The sequence below is a fragment of the Saccopteryx bilineata genome, chromosome 7 (genome assembly GCF_036850765.1).
Source record: "Saccopteryx bilineata isolate mSacBil1 chromosome 7, mSacBil1_pri_phased_curated, whole genome shotgun sequence".
In the NCBI taxonomy this organism is placed as follows: domain Eukaryota; kingdom Metazoa; phylum Chordata; class Mammalia; order Chiroptera; family Emballonuridae; genus Saccopteryx; species Saccopteryx bilineata.
The window spans coordinates 72913633-72927046 of NC_089496.1; the positions used below are offsets into that span (position 1 = coordinate 72913633).

The following is a 13414-nucleotide window of genomic DNA, read 5'->3' on the forward strand; positions in this document are numbered from 1 at the left end:
GTACCACATGCAGGGACGTTTTAAAGTTTAGCGTCTCATTGACAGGGGAGGAGGGTCACCGTATTTACATTTTCATCTTGCTGTCAATGTCCCTCTTGGTATCTGTAATTACATTGTCTAATACAACCCAAATTAGAAAGATATGAGAAAACTTGACTTCACATAGATTTCTTTGTTACTACCTAGTTTTTCTCCAAAGTTTGATTCCTGATCATTTTCCTGAAGCCCGTAATTCCCTTTACTAATAAGGCAACAAGATGTCCCAAACACCTAGCAGCTCATTTGCCACTACATGACGCATCTGTTGACAATGACGGGGTCAAGCACTCACAGTCAGCCGGGGCAGACAAGGCTTTTCTCCAGAAGCAACTGGGAGGTCCTGCTTTTGAACATCCTTCTCAATTCAAGGTTTTCAGACATTCATTGCCAAATATTCCAGCCAAAGGTGTCCTCGCAAGTTTCTATAGAAAAACCCATTATAGGAAATCAATGAGCTCCTGCATTTTCCATTATAACTCAGCCATAATGCCCCAGATACGGTCCGGTGAACCAAGAGCTAACGATTGGGGGGGGAGACAGGGAACCCAGACTGTGTTTGCGAAGTCAAAAGCACTGCTCAGAGGTCATGTAAATGGGTCCCCTCAACATTAATTTGCTGGACAATTATTTCCCTGTCTGAGCCTCAGTTTCTTCATCTATAAGCCCAGGCCATTGGAATAGATTTCCTGTCCATCTCTTTTGGAAATCATCTCTGGTGTTCTTTATTGAACATTCAGCCAAGTAAAAGCGCTGTGTCTGAATGTTTTACTCAGCCTTCTGTTTTATTAGAGAGTTTTAGTTTGCATTTTAAGAAAAGAATGTCTCTAGTTGGCCTGGGACCTGCTGACAGCTACAGATGATGGGTGAGAATGTGTCCCAGTGGAGGGGGATGCCAGTCCTGGTCCAGTGACAGCAAATAAGTAGTTGTGTGACTTGATTGATCATTTTTCTGGTTTGCATGCCACTTAACTGTGAAATAAGCCATGGGACACAGAAGAATTGGTAACCTTAGTTTCCCTCAGAGAGAAACTCATTAGCTGGGGACCAGTTTTAGGAAGCTGTGTGATGAATTCGAATAAGAACTATACTCAAGTTGAACTGGTGCTTTCCACAGCACGCCATGAACCTCCTGTACCCTGTGAGTTTTATAAACACATTTATACCACCTTCTCATGAAACAAATACATGTTTAAAAGTCCATAACCTGGGGAGTTTATATATTTCCTTCCATTAGCAAAACCCACTATTGTATTCCTGGTCCACAATCTGTGTGCTTAGCACGTGTCCCCTTCATTTATCACCCTCATGATTTTATAAACAAGACTTGATTACAGCTCTGCAGAAAACTAAGTAAAATGACAAAGAAAGCATCTGATTCTAATGCAAGTCATTAGTAAGTGTGAAAAGGCCCAATTCTGTCCAGCAGAATGAAGCACTTATTCCTACTGCTGGCAGTATAGAACACGGTGACACTGCCATGTACTTGCATCTCCTTAATTGGGACAGCTCTTGCAAGGGGCAGCTGTGACGTGGCCAGCAAAGGAATGCCACCACCACAAAGACAGCCAGGATGCCAGACAGAATTTTCACCGCAATCACATGGAAATTGATTTAGTTAATAGAATAAATCCCCAACTTCATTTAACAGGAAATGTCTACTATTTGGAAACTATGAAATAATGCCTGGTGATTTCCCATAGGCGTTTGAGGTTCATATTGTGGGAAAGTACAAGATGCATCTGTGAAAATACAGACACCACACACACACACACACACACACACACACACACAAACTGAGTGTACGGAGGATAAAGGAGACATGAAATCATGAAAGTTGACAGCAACATCACAGAAGCAATGATTTGAAAGAGATTTGATTTAAATGATAATTTCTCAAGTCTATCACAGTAAATTTCCAGAAACATGTCCTGTCTTTTTCATGCAGAATGTGTTGACAGGAAGATTGCACCTTCACCATTGACTGTTTTATGTGTCTTTTTGACCCCTGACCTCATAGCATCCTCTGTGTATATGTCTTCCAGATTTGAAACCTGAGCGCTGGCGACATGCTGGTTGTTCACAGCTGGCAACTGCAAAGGGATTTGCAGGACTCCAGGGCTATAGTTTTGTTTAATCCCTTAATGTAGCCCGGAAGAAACCATCTCAGGGAGCGGGGTCACTCACCTGTGGTCAGAGAGCCAGCAGGGGAAGAGCAGGAACTAGAATGTTATCAATATGTTTAATGGTTCCCGAGAGCTCCCCACTTCTGGAAGGTGAATATGTAACCTTCTCAGGTAGGGGAAGAGAATTTGAACCACCATTAAAGATAAATTCTTCCCCAAAGAGGTTGGACAACCACAGAAACATCGCGGAAGTGGAGGGCTTTATCCTGGGCTTCTGAATTTATCATGGTTTCTGAATTGCGTCATTTGTATCCTTTTATCCTTTTTAACAATTATGAGGTTTAGAGAAGGGTTGAAGTTGTAGACCCCGGCTCTCCAAATACACCAGCAAGTCAATCATTTTGCAACATTGGTGGCTATACTTAGAGCTCTTTGATTCATCCCATTATTGACCCACCAAGGACTGTGACACATTCCAGATGCTTCGCAGAGCCCAACATAGGGGTTGCTCTTCAATGGAAATGATGAAGAAGCTTTGATTCTTTCAATGAACTTCTTGTTTGTAATAATCACCTTCTTAAATAGACACAGGATGGGAAGAGGGGAAACTGCCATCCAGGTAAGGAGCTCAGTTCGGCTGTGCTGAAGGGGTGCTCGCTGAGCACAGTGATGTCCTGGCCCCTGGGAGGATCTGGGTGAACCGACACTGTAATTCCTGTTCCAGCAGGAACGTTACTCTCTAGATGGGATCATGAGACACTTGCAGGTCTTGGGCAATGCCTATCCTAGCACCATCCAGAGGTGAAGATGCCCTAAAATTAACATGTCATGACTGTTCTGAGTGGTAGGTCTAACCCAGTTACAGAACTGGACACATCAGGCTGTTTCAACTTTACGGCCTAAAGTTTTCAGAGAACAACACTGAGATGGCATGGATTATTTGTGGCTGTCTAGCACCTAGCTGCCACTGAGATGGCGTGGATTGTTTGTGGCTGTCCAGCACCTAGCTGCCACTGAGATGGCGTGGATTGTTTGTGGCTGTCTAGCACCTAGCTGCCACTGAGATGGCGTGGATTGTTTGTGGCTGTCCAGCAGCACCTAGCTGCCACTGAGATGGCGTGGATTATTTGTGGCTGTCTAGCACCCAGCTGCCAGCTCTTACCTCTCTGCCACTGGGTACTGTCTCAGGGCTTATTAATTAGATCTTGCCTTCTCTAGTGCAGAGAGAGTGCACACTAGGCTATTTACACACACCCTCCTTCAGAGTGAATTATAAGGGGAGAAAAAACTGAAAACCTTGGGGCCCTGCGCCTGTGCTGTTGACCTCTGTGCATAGTCCGGGCTGTTCTCTCTCTCCTGTAAACAGCCTTCCAAAAGCCACCCTGAGGTTCTGGGATAGCACAGGAAGAGCCCAACATGTATATTAAGACCCCTTGTTCTACACCCATGCCTTTAATCTTTCTGTTTCCACTCTTCTGGGACATAACAAATGCTCCGTAATTTTTGTTGAATAAATGAGCCAATGAACAGTAAGTGCAGAGAAGTGACAATGTGACAAAGATGTGATGCAGTCAGGAATAAAACTAGAGAGTGGGGGGAAGGGGACAGGTGGTGAGAGGCATACCGGGGGACACTAAAGCAGCTGTGTGAGCTGTTTCGATGGGTAGATATGGTTTAGAGGAGTGGGGACGGGGACATGGGGAGAATCAGATGGCACAGCTGTAGATCGGGAGACCCTGGCATGTTTGCAGACATAGTGTGGCCTCCTTGGACCAGTCATTTCAACTGTATAACTATTTATTGAGGACCGGCCGTGTGTCTCTGTGTGTGCCAGGGAGGCACAGCAAACTCGGAGACAAGACCCAGTTCAGTTGGCATGAGATGGGGAAATGACCCAGAAGTCACCAATTGTGATAGTTCAATGCAAACACACTGAGTGCTCCAGAGCGCTGCACCCAGCATTCTGGTCCAAAAGGGTTTATGTCCTATCCATGATAAAATGCAGAGCTTCCCAGCAGTTTAGAAAAGTATGTTGTAAGTTTTAACAGTGGGGCTCAGTTCAGAGAACACAGATTGAATCTTTGAGGCTTCTCGTGTCAGCATGGTAAATCAATAGAACTTACTCTGGGTCCTCACAAAGCCGTGGAAACCCCAACTAGGCCAGCGGTGGGGAAATACTAACGCTCTCTGAACAGGTCAGTAGCTCCATCAGCCCATGTATCATTTCTAATAAAGCCACAAATGTAACTTATTGCTGTGCACCAAAGTGTGAGGGGCCTGCAGACTGCCCACTGTCGGCTCTTTATCTTGTTATGAGCAATTTCCTGGTCAGATTTGTCATTATGGTTTGGAAATGAATTTAATCACATAATATTTTCCTACTCTTGTGGTTAGATTCTTCTGAAGTCACAAACCAAAATCAATAGTAGCCGTGGAAAACCCTTGGCATGGTGGACCTGGTTTTAGGAAATTGTGTGATGGATTTGGGTAAGGGCCGCACATAATTGAATTGCAAACAGGCAACTCAATGCAGGCCCAGGCAGACCAGCTACTTGGGGCCACTGGATCTTTCTCTCCGCATTGTCCCAGGGTCTAATGTCTCAGTATATCAAAGCCACATTAAAGGCAGTGTGCCCAGAAAGGTCAAGAAACATGAAACACAAATTTTCATTACAGGCCTATATGCTGAGAACATAGACACCTGAGAATAGGTCCAGGGATTTAATAAACAAAGGTAATATGGCTAGAAAACTGCTTTTTCTTTTTCTTTTCTGGTAAGGTAACACTTTTAAAAGAGAATTTCATAGAAACAACTAGCAACTCTTTATTATCACTTCTGCTCCATACTTTCCTATCTTTGTCCATATGCAGAGGTATTTACTTCATAGCAACAGTAACATATGGTTTCTTTTGTAGTTTTTTTTTTTTTTTTTTTTTTTTTTACTGAGGCAGAGATAGACAGGGACAGACAGACAGGAATGGAGAGAGATGAGAAGCATCAATCATTAGTTTCTCATTGCGCGTTGCGACTTCTTAGTTGTTCATTGATTGCTTTCTCACATGTGCCTTGACCGTGGGCCTCCAGCAGACCGAGTAACCCCCTGCTGGAGCCAGCGACCTTGGGTCTAAGCTGGTGAGCTCTTTGCTCAAGCCAGATGAGCCCGCACTCAAGCTGGCGACCTCGGGGTCTCAAACCTGGGTCCTTCCGCATCCCAGTCCGATGCTCTATCCACTGCGCCACCACCTGGTCAGGCTCTTTTGTAGTTTTAAAATGTAACATATGGCCCTGGCCGGTTGGCTCAGTGGTAGAGCGTCGGCCTGGCGTGCGGGAGTCCCGGGTTCAATTCCCGGCCAGGGCACACAGGAGAAGCGCCCATCTGCTTCTCTACCCCTCCCCCTCTCCTTCCTCTCTGTCTCTCTCTTCCCCTCCCGCAGCCAAGGCTCCATTGGAGCAAAAGATGGCCTGGGCACTGGGGATGGCCCCATGGCCTCTGCCTCAGGCGCTAGAGTGGCTCTGGTCGCAACAGAGCGGCCCCCCGGATGGGCAGAGCATCGCCCCCTGGTGGGCATGCCGGGTGGATCCCGGTCGGGCGCATGTGGGAGTCTGTCTGCCTCCCCGTTTCCAACTTCAGAAAAATACAAAAAAAGAAAAAAAAAAGTAACATATTATAAACTTGTTTCTCTTTCAGATATCATATTAGTTTCATTTAGTGGCTGAGGAACACACCATCTAAGAGAGCATACCATACTTTCCAAAACCCTTCTATTACCAGGAGAAACTTTCTCTCTCACGGGTACAGCTGCCATAGAGTCACTGCGGATAGCTTTTGGGAAATGTCTCTCTTGGCTTCCTCATCTTTTTTCCTTTTTTCAATTCTAGAAATCACTCTTAAAATTCCCAGTCCAGCCTGGAATTTGGCAGCTGGTACTGAAATTTCAAGCATCTGGCAAGTTTCTTGCTTAACACATTTGGGAAGGAGGGCCTAATTTGTTCTAGGACAGACTTCATGGCCAAGAATCCTGGCCAGCCGGGATCAGCTGCGGCCCATTACCTGAAATTCCCAGCCTGCCAGCTCTGTGCTCTCTTTTCAGGAGCCATAAGTCTCACCTTACCAGGTGAGAATCACTTTCCTGATGAGGGTGATGTTCTCTGAGGGGCTGTTTACTTCAACTGCAGGGAACAATCAAGAGAGCTCCAAGCATCTTGGGAAGTCTTATCTTCAAGGCAAATATGGGAGTGGGGGGGGCAGGAGGAAAACCTATCATGGAAATAACTTGAGACACTCGAAGGAAGTTAGAATAGGAAATGGGAAAAATGAGAATCTAACAATATATCTCTGACTGCCCCAAGTTCACAATGGTGAGACAACCTGGAGAACGGTGGCTGGCTCACAGGGACATTGCGGATCTCTGTCTTAGCTCACAGATGCTCAGTCTCTTAGAATGTCCAGCCCAAACATTCATACAGTAAGAGGCCATATGTACAGTGTGGCCTGGCTCCACTCAGCACCCTCACCCCCTCCCTGGAAACGAGGTGGCTTCTGACACTAGCTGACAATGAGCTCTTTCCCCAGAGAATCTTGAAAGTCTCTATCTTCCCAGGAAATTGTAAGGTTTCCCTTTAGGTAAACAGCTGCCAGGCACCACATTTGCAGCACAGGTAACTTAACTGCTGACCTGCTCCAAAATGGGCAGATGCTCCAAGTTCAGTTTTCAGGTGGGGGGCAGCTTTTATCTTTTCTACCCACTTCAGACATAAGGATTTGGGTTGTAAACATGTTTGGGTCCACACAGTTCAGCTAGGTCCCCTTAACAATAACAAGAGTACAAAATACACAGTTTAGGAAACTACTGACTCACACATCTACTAAATGGCAGATAAGTTCCAGGCATCACTGTAGGGTGAGTCTTGACTCCCAGCTAATAGTCCCTTCTTTCTTGTTCAATATTTCTCAAGTATGGGGTGGGCTTAGGCATCACCTATGGCACCTGTAAAATATACGACTCCTGAAGACAGGTTTCTCTTCTGAAGCTTCAAGGCTTCCTGTTGAAATGACTTTGGATGGTGACTGTTACCTGGAAGGGCTTCTTCCTTATTAGAGAGCCCTCTGCAATGCTTTCCTGTACCCCTTCTATTGGGCTGAAGTGGGTGTGGTTAGAAACTCGATTCGCTGTTGCAAGACCAGGGTTTACAATGTCATTTCTACTGCAAGATGGGTCCCTCAGTCTTCTATATGGCATGGTGTGTGTGTATGTATGTGTGTGTGTGTGTGTGTGTGTGTATATATATATATATATATATATATATATATTTTTTTTTTTATTTCCAAAAGAGGCCTGGCTGAGAGCAGTCAGGAGCCTTGACCACCAGGCTATTTGATTTGATGCTCTGTATTAAAAGCTGGTTTCTGGTAGATACAAATGCATGTATCAAAAAATGCTTGCAGGAACTTGGAAAATAGCTACTCCTCAAGGATTTTGACATGGTTTATTTGCGCTTCCCATGAAGTCACATTTTACTAAGCAAAGATCAACTTTGGTTCAGTCATAAAATTATCATATATTCTAAATTAGTGTTATCAGACTTAATGAGATTTTACTGTAATAACAGTGCAAAAGTAGACACTGGGAGGGGTATAATTAATCACATGATTCCCCTAGCCACTAAGGATAGGAAAGCTGGGAATCTTCGAGTAGGAAGCCTGACTGCATTGCTAACACATATTTAAAGTATACTATAAGACTGCAGATGCAAAGAAGCTTAAAGATCTTACCCAGATTCTTCATTTTGCCATGAAAACTGGAATCAAGGAGGTTAAATGACTTGTCCAAAGTCACACAAAAAAATCTAAGAGCCAAACCCAGGTGTTATTTAAATAAAGTATTTTGGTTTAAACTGGCTTTTAAACACACCTCTGTGAAGACTTGCCCCCACCCTGCCCCTTCCCTCCCCAGCCACAAACTCCAGAGAAATGACAGAAAATATTTTTTTGAAAAAGTAGTCACCCTTGTAAAGAACACTGGATGCCTTCAGTCTAAAATCTTTGACAGTCCCTGAAAAAGCAAGCCCGTCAGGAAGCCAGCAGGGCTCCATACACAGAGCACTGCCACAGGAAGGTGGGACCAGGCCAAGGCTGCTCTACGGGCAGGAGGGAGAAGCTGGGGGCAGGAGGGAGTCCTGGCAGCTGCAGGGAGAGCCACCAGGGCCAGCGGGGTGGACCCCGTACAAATGACCCCCCCCCCTCCCCGGAGCAGAACTCCTATTTCCTCCAGTGAACAGAAAGTGTGTAGCGCCCGGACTGGGCAGGGCCCTGGGAGAGTGCGGAACACGTATGCCGGGAAGCCCAGCTTACCCAAGTCCTCTGAGCCAGCGCACCTGCAGGAACGGGTCCTTCACTGCTGAGCAGATAAGTTTGTAAAACTTGTGTTATTTGGTTTTGCTCACTTTTATTGTTAAAAATGGCACCACCCACGTGGGACAGCTGATTACCTTCGTGCTTGGGGAGGGGCGTGGTTATGCTAATATGTGCTAGAGGAGGGAGTCCCCCCCAAAAAGCGGGGGGGGGGGGGTTAGGAGGAGGAGCTAGGAGGCCTATTTTGCGGAGAGGAGACCATGTTTTTGTAGGAGAAAGGAGGCCATGTGGTTGGAGAGAAGGCAGGGAGCAAGATGGAGGCCTGCAGAAAGAAGGAGATGGGGAACAGAGGTGAATAAGGCTGGTGAGGCCTTTGATTCTAAGAAAAACCGGATAAGTCAGGGGCTTTGGAAGCCCTGAATGGAAAGGGAAGTGTTTTCCACTGCGTGTACTTTCTCGCCTGCTGGTTGCAAGCTGGAATAAAGGATGGCCCACCAGTTCTTGGCTCTACTATTTCATTCCTACTTAACGGAATCAAGTGCGACCCTGCATGGGCCAGGCGGCTGTGATGGCGGCGGCTGCGACTACTGGCTTTACACTCACCTTCCCTCAAGCCCGCGCAGATGGACTGCCTGGGAGTCTCAGCTACTAGGGCAGGTGCACCACCAGGTCAGGATGGCGGCAGCGCAGGAAGCTGGCTTGGCCCTCTGGGCGCAAGGCGAAATGCACACAACCACCCACCCACCAAATACTTCTGCGGGACAAACAAGAGCTGAACCACAGCTTCCCTAAACAAATAAGAGAAAGAAAAGGAACTCAGACGCTGGGGAGCGGCCAGAGCTCCCCGGCCTGAGGAGCTGTGGCGCCTTGGTTGATGTCCCCACCACCTTGATAGGGCGGCGGGAGTTTCACTAGGGGCTTTGGCCTGCATGCAAGGTCCCCACAGAGCAGGGTGGTCACAGCTATACTGGCTGGTGCCATTGCTGCCTCTGAACAAAGTGAGGATCAGAGACAACAGGAGTCACCACATGCCCTGGCCTCCCTGAGAAGAGCCGCTCCACTAGGGGAGGCTTATGTCCTGGATGTCAAGAGCGCATGCCCAACGACTTGAGCACATGCCCCGGATGTAAAGAGCGCGTGCGCAATGCCATGAGTATCAAGAGCGCAAGCTCAGCTCCACAGATTGCGCACACCTGGTGCGCATAAAGCCACATGTTAAATCGCTTCTAGGCCAGTTCGCTCTGTTGGCCACGGCATTCCCCCCTAAATGCCAAGGTTGAGGGTTAGATTCCTGGTCAGGGCACATATGAGAAACAACTGTTAGGTGCACAATTAATGTTTTTCTCTCTGTCTCCCAGCCTTCTCTCCCTTCCTCCCTTTCTCTGTCTAAAATCAATCAATAAATTGAAAACAGCAACAACAAAAAGAAGTCGCTTCTACATGGACCGTTTTTGGTGCAACAAACCAGAGAGACACTATAGAGAAGACTGGGGAGCCAGCGGAGCCCTCGAGGTTGGAAGGGCCACCGAGTGCCACCCTTTACCTCCCGTCCACCTCCATAGGGCGGCAGCATTCTATCTAGGTTCTGGCCTGTCTGCCAGGTCCCTTCAGAGGGTTCCTGGAAACATCGCCTGAGCCCATTTCAGCCCTGAACAAAGGCAGCAAGGAGAGTCAACAGAGCTCTGTTATACACATCTGGCCTCCCTGCTGGAACCACACTGGCTTGGTGGGCCAGGCCCCCAGATCCATAGGCACCCACTTGGCTCCTACCTGCTCCCCAAACCACCGGGAACATCTACACAGAGCCTGCTTCTACCTCAGGCCATGTTTGCAAGACTAGGAGAAACAGCTACTTTGTCTAATGCATATAAGCAGAGAGATTCAAACAAAATGAAAAAACAGAAGAATATCTCTCAAATGAAATAACAAGGAAAACATCTAGGAAAAAAGTCTAAGGAAATGGAGATAATTAATTTGACTGATAAAGAATTCAAAGAAACAGTCATAAGGATCCTCACCAAACCTTGTAATGGAATAGAGGAACTTAAAAGAACTTCAACAAAGAGTTAGAAAGTATAATAAAGAACTAAGCCTCAACAAAATGAATAGACAACCTACTGAATGGGAGAAGATATTCACAAATGATACATCCAATGAAGAGTTAATACTCAAAATATAGTATAAGGAACTCATACAACTTACCACCCCCATCCCCCCAAAATAATCTGATTTAAAAAAGGGCGGAGGATCTGAGCAGACATTTCTCCAGAAAGGACATACAAATGGCCAACAGACATATGAAAAGTTGTTCAATGTCACTAATCATCAGGAAATGCAAATCAAAACCACAATGAGTTATCACCTCACACCTGTCAGAATGACCATCATCAATAAGCCAAAGAAGAATGTGAAGAAAAGCGAACCCTCATACACTGTTGGTGGGAATGCAAATTGGTGCAGCCATTATGGAAAACAGTATGGAGGTTTCTCAAAAAATTGAAAATAGAATTATCACATGACCCAGCAATCCTCCTTCTGGATATTTGCACAAAGAAATCCAAAACACTAATTTGAAAAGATATATTCACCTCTGTGTTCATTGTAGCATTATTTACAACAGCCAAGACATGGAAGCAAATCTAAGTGTCCATCAATAGACAAATGAATAAGGAGTATGTGGCACATATACATATGATATATATAGAAAGAAAGAGTACTCAGCCAGAAAAAGGAATAAAACCTTACCATTTGTGACAACATGGATAGACCAAGCTATTTTCTTTTTCTTTCTTTCTTTTTTTTTTTTTTGTATTTTTCTGAAGCTGGAAACGGGGAGAGACAGTCAGACAGACTCCCGCATGCGCCCAACCGGGATCCACCCGGCACGCCCACCAGGGGGCGACGCTCTGCCCACCAGGGGGCGACGCTCTGCCCACCAGGGGGCGATGCTCTGCCCCTCCGGGGCGTCGCTCTGCCGCGACCAGAGCCACTCTAGCGCCTGGGGCAGAGGCCAAGGAGCCATCCCCAGCGCCTGGGCCATCTTTGTTCCAATGGAGCCTTGGCTGCGGGAGGGGAAGAGAGAGACAGAGAGGAAGGGGGGGGGTGGAGAAGGAAATGGGCGCTTCTCCTGTGTGCCCTGGCCAGGAATCAAACCCGGGTCCCCCGCACGCCAGGCCGACGCTCTACCGCTGAGCCAACTGGCCAGGGCCGACCAAGCTATTTTCAACCAGTGTGCTACAAGAATGGCAGCCCCCAAGTGCCGTCAGGGGCTCAGGCTGTGGCCGCTGTCCTGGATCCCAGCACTGCCTAATGTGCCCTGCACACCGCTACATTGTGCACCAAGAATTGGGTGGCCTGGTCTGAGTGGGCAAAAGTGGCAAGCTGGTTGTCTACGAGGAGGCACATGCACCTCCCCACATAACTCACCGCAAGGGCTGGCTGGCATTGCACACAGGTAGCCTGGATGGGGAGGACCGCGCTGCAGAGGGTTCAGTGGAGGATGTTTTTCTTCACGAGTTTATGCTGGACACCTTTCCTGGCCGTCTGAATGACCAGCTTACTCTGTGTGTTCTGGTCCTGAGGCAGCTGTCTGCACACAAATTCTACTTCTTGGTAGGCTACAGTGAGACCCTACTGTCCCACTTCTACAAGCGTCCTGGGTGTCAGCACCTCCAAATTGTGCCTTCAAAGGTTGTGTATATTTAGGACATTCGTCTTTTTTGTGTCAAACTCTAGGCTGCAAAGGACAGAAACCTGTGGGAAAGGGGGGAAGTAGAAACGGGGACACTTACCCCTCAGAGTCCACGGGCTTCACTTTTAAAGCTGCTCCTGAATAAATGGATTGTCCACGTTTTTTTGTTTGTTTGTTTGTTTGTTTTTGTTTTTTAAGCATTACCTGACAATTTAGTCAGGGGCGCTGAACTCTTTCCCTTAGATTGCGAAATTAAAAAAAAAAATGACAACAGCTAACATAATGGTCGTCTGTGTGAATAAATCAAAATTTTACTTTTTTCTGGTCAGATTGGCAAAAAATATATTTTTTGGTGTCCTGCAGCATTTTAGTAGTTTACATGTGCCTTGAGGTAAAATTGTTAAACTATCAGGTAATTATGCTCAGTGAACAAGTCAGATAGAGTAAGAGAAAGACCATATGATTTCACTGATAATGTGAAATCTAAATAACAAAATGAACAAACAACAAAACAAAAACAAACTCATAGGTTCAGAGAACAAATGGATGGTTGCCAGGTGGGAGGGGGTGAGGGGGAGGGGAAGTGGGGAAAAAGCAAAAAAAAAAGTTAAAAAAAAATAAGTCAAGAAAACCTTGGGCAAGATAGAATGAATCAAATTTTATTCCTATTTACCGTTTCAGATGTTTTTGCCCTCTCTACGAAATGGGTTAGCATTTGCCTCACATAAAGGTACTAAAGGCAAATGAATTTTAAAACTAGAGCAGAGGAGCTCTGGTAAAATCAAGTTGTCAACCCATCATCCTGATCAGGCAATATTTAAAGTATCCATTTATTAGCAGGTTCACTGTTAGAGGTTGTCGCCCAGTCACATCCAGGCAGCACATGGGGAGGCTGGGACGACGTCGCGTACCCCTGGACTGTGCTCAGACCACTGGTAGCCATCTCCACCAGAGGCTGGCACCTCTGGAAAGCCAGGGACTGACCCAGGAAGGGCTCTGTCCCTGAGAAGGTAGGCTCCTCCGCAGTTCTCTGTTGCGCGACTCCATGGGGGAGTTTTCTTTTGGAATGGGATCCCAGGGATGTGAAACTGCGTTATTCCTAAGGAAGGGACCCAGGATGCCATTTGTGTGAGCTTCTCTGGCCGCGGGGACAGGATGTGGAGGTTGTGGCACCACAGGCAGCAGCTGCGTTCCAGCCCCACTGCAGC

At 46.6% G+C, this 13414-nt stretch overlaps 1 long non-coding RNA gene and 1 pseudogene across 1 annotated transcript in view; one reads left to right on the forward strand and one right to left on the reverse strand.

The window, feature by feature from the left end:
* LOC136310946 (uncharacterized) overlaps positions 1-8603 on the reverse strand; it is an 89726-nt gene extending 81123 nt beyond the window's left edge. The window contains exons 1-2 of the long non-coding RNA XR_010726639.1: positions 8516-8603; positions 332-461 (exon numbers count right to left, since the gene is read on the reverse strand). This is a non-coding gene — a long non-coding RNA (uncharacterized lncRNA). The remainder of the gene's footprint in view (positions 1-331; positions 462-8515) is intronic.
* Positions 8604-11757: 3154 nt separating this feature from the next.
* LOC136311095 (small ribosomal subunit protein uS3m pseudogene) lies at positions 11758-12220 on the forward strand (annotated as a pseudogene).
* Positions 12221-13414: the final 1194 nt, after the last annotated feature.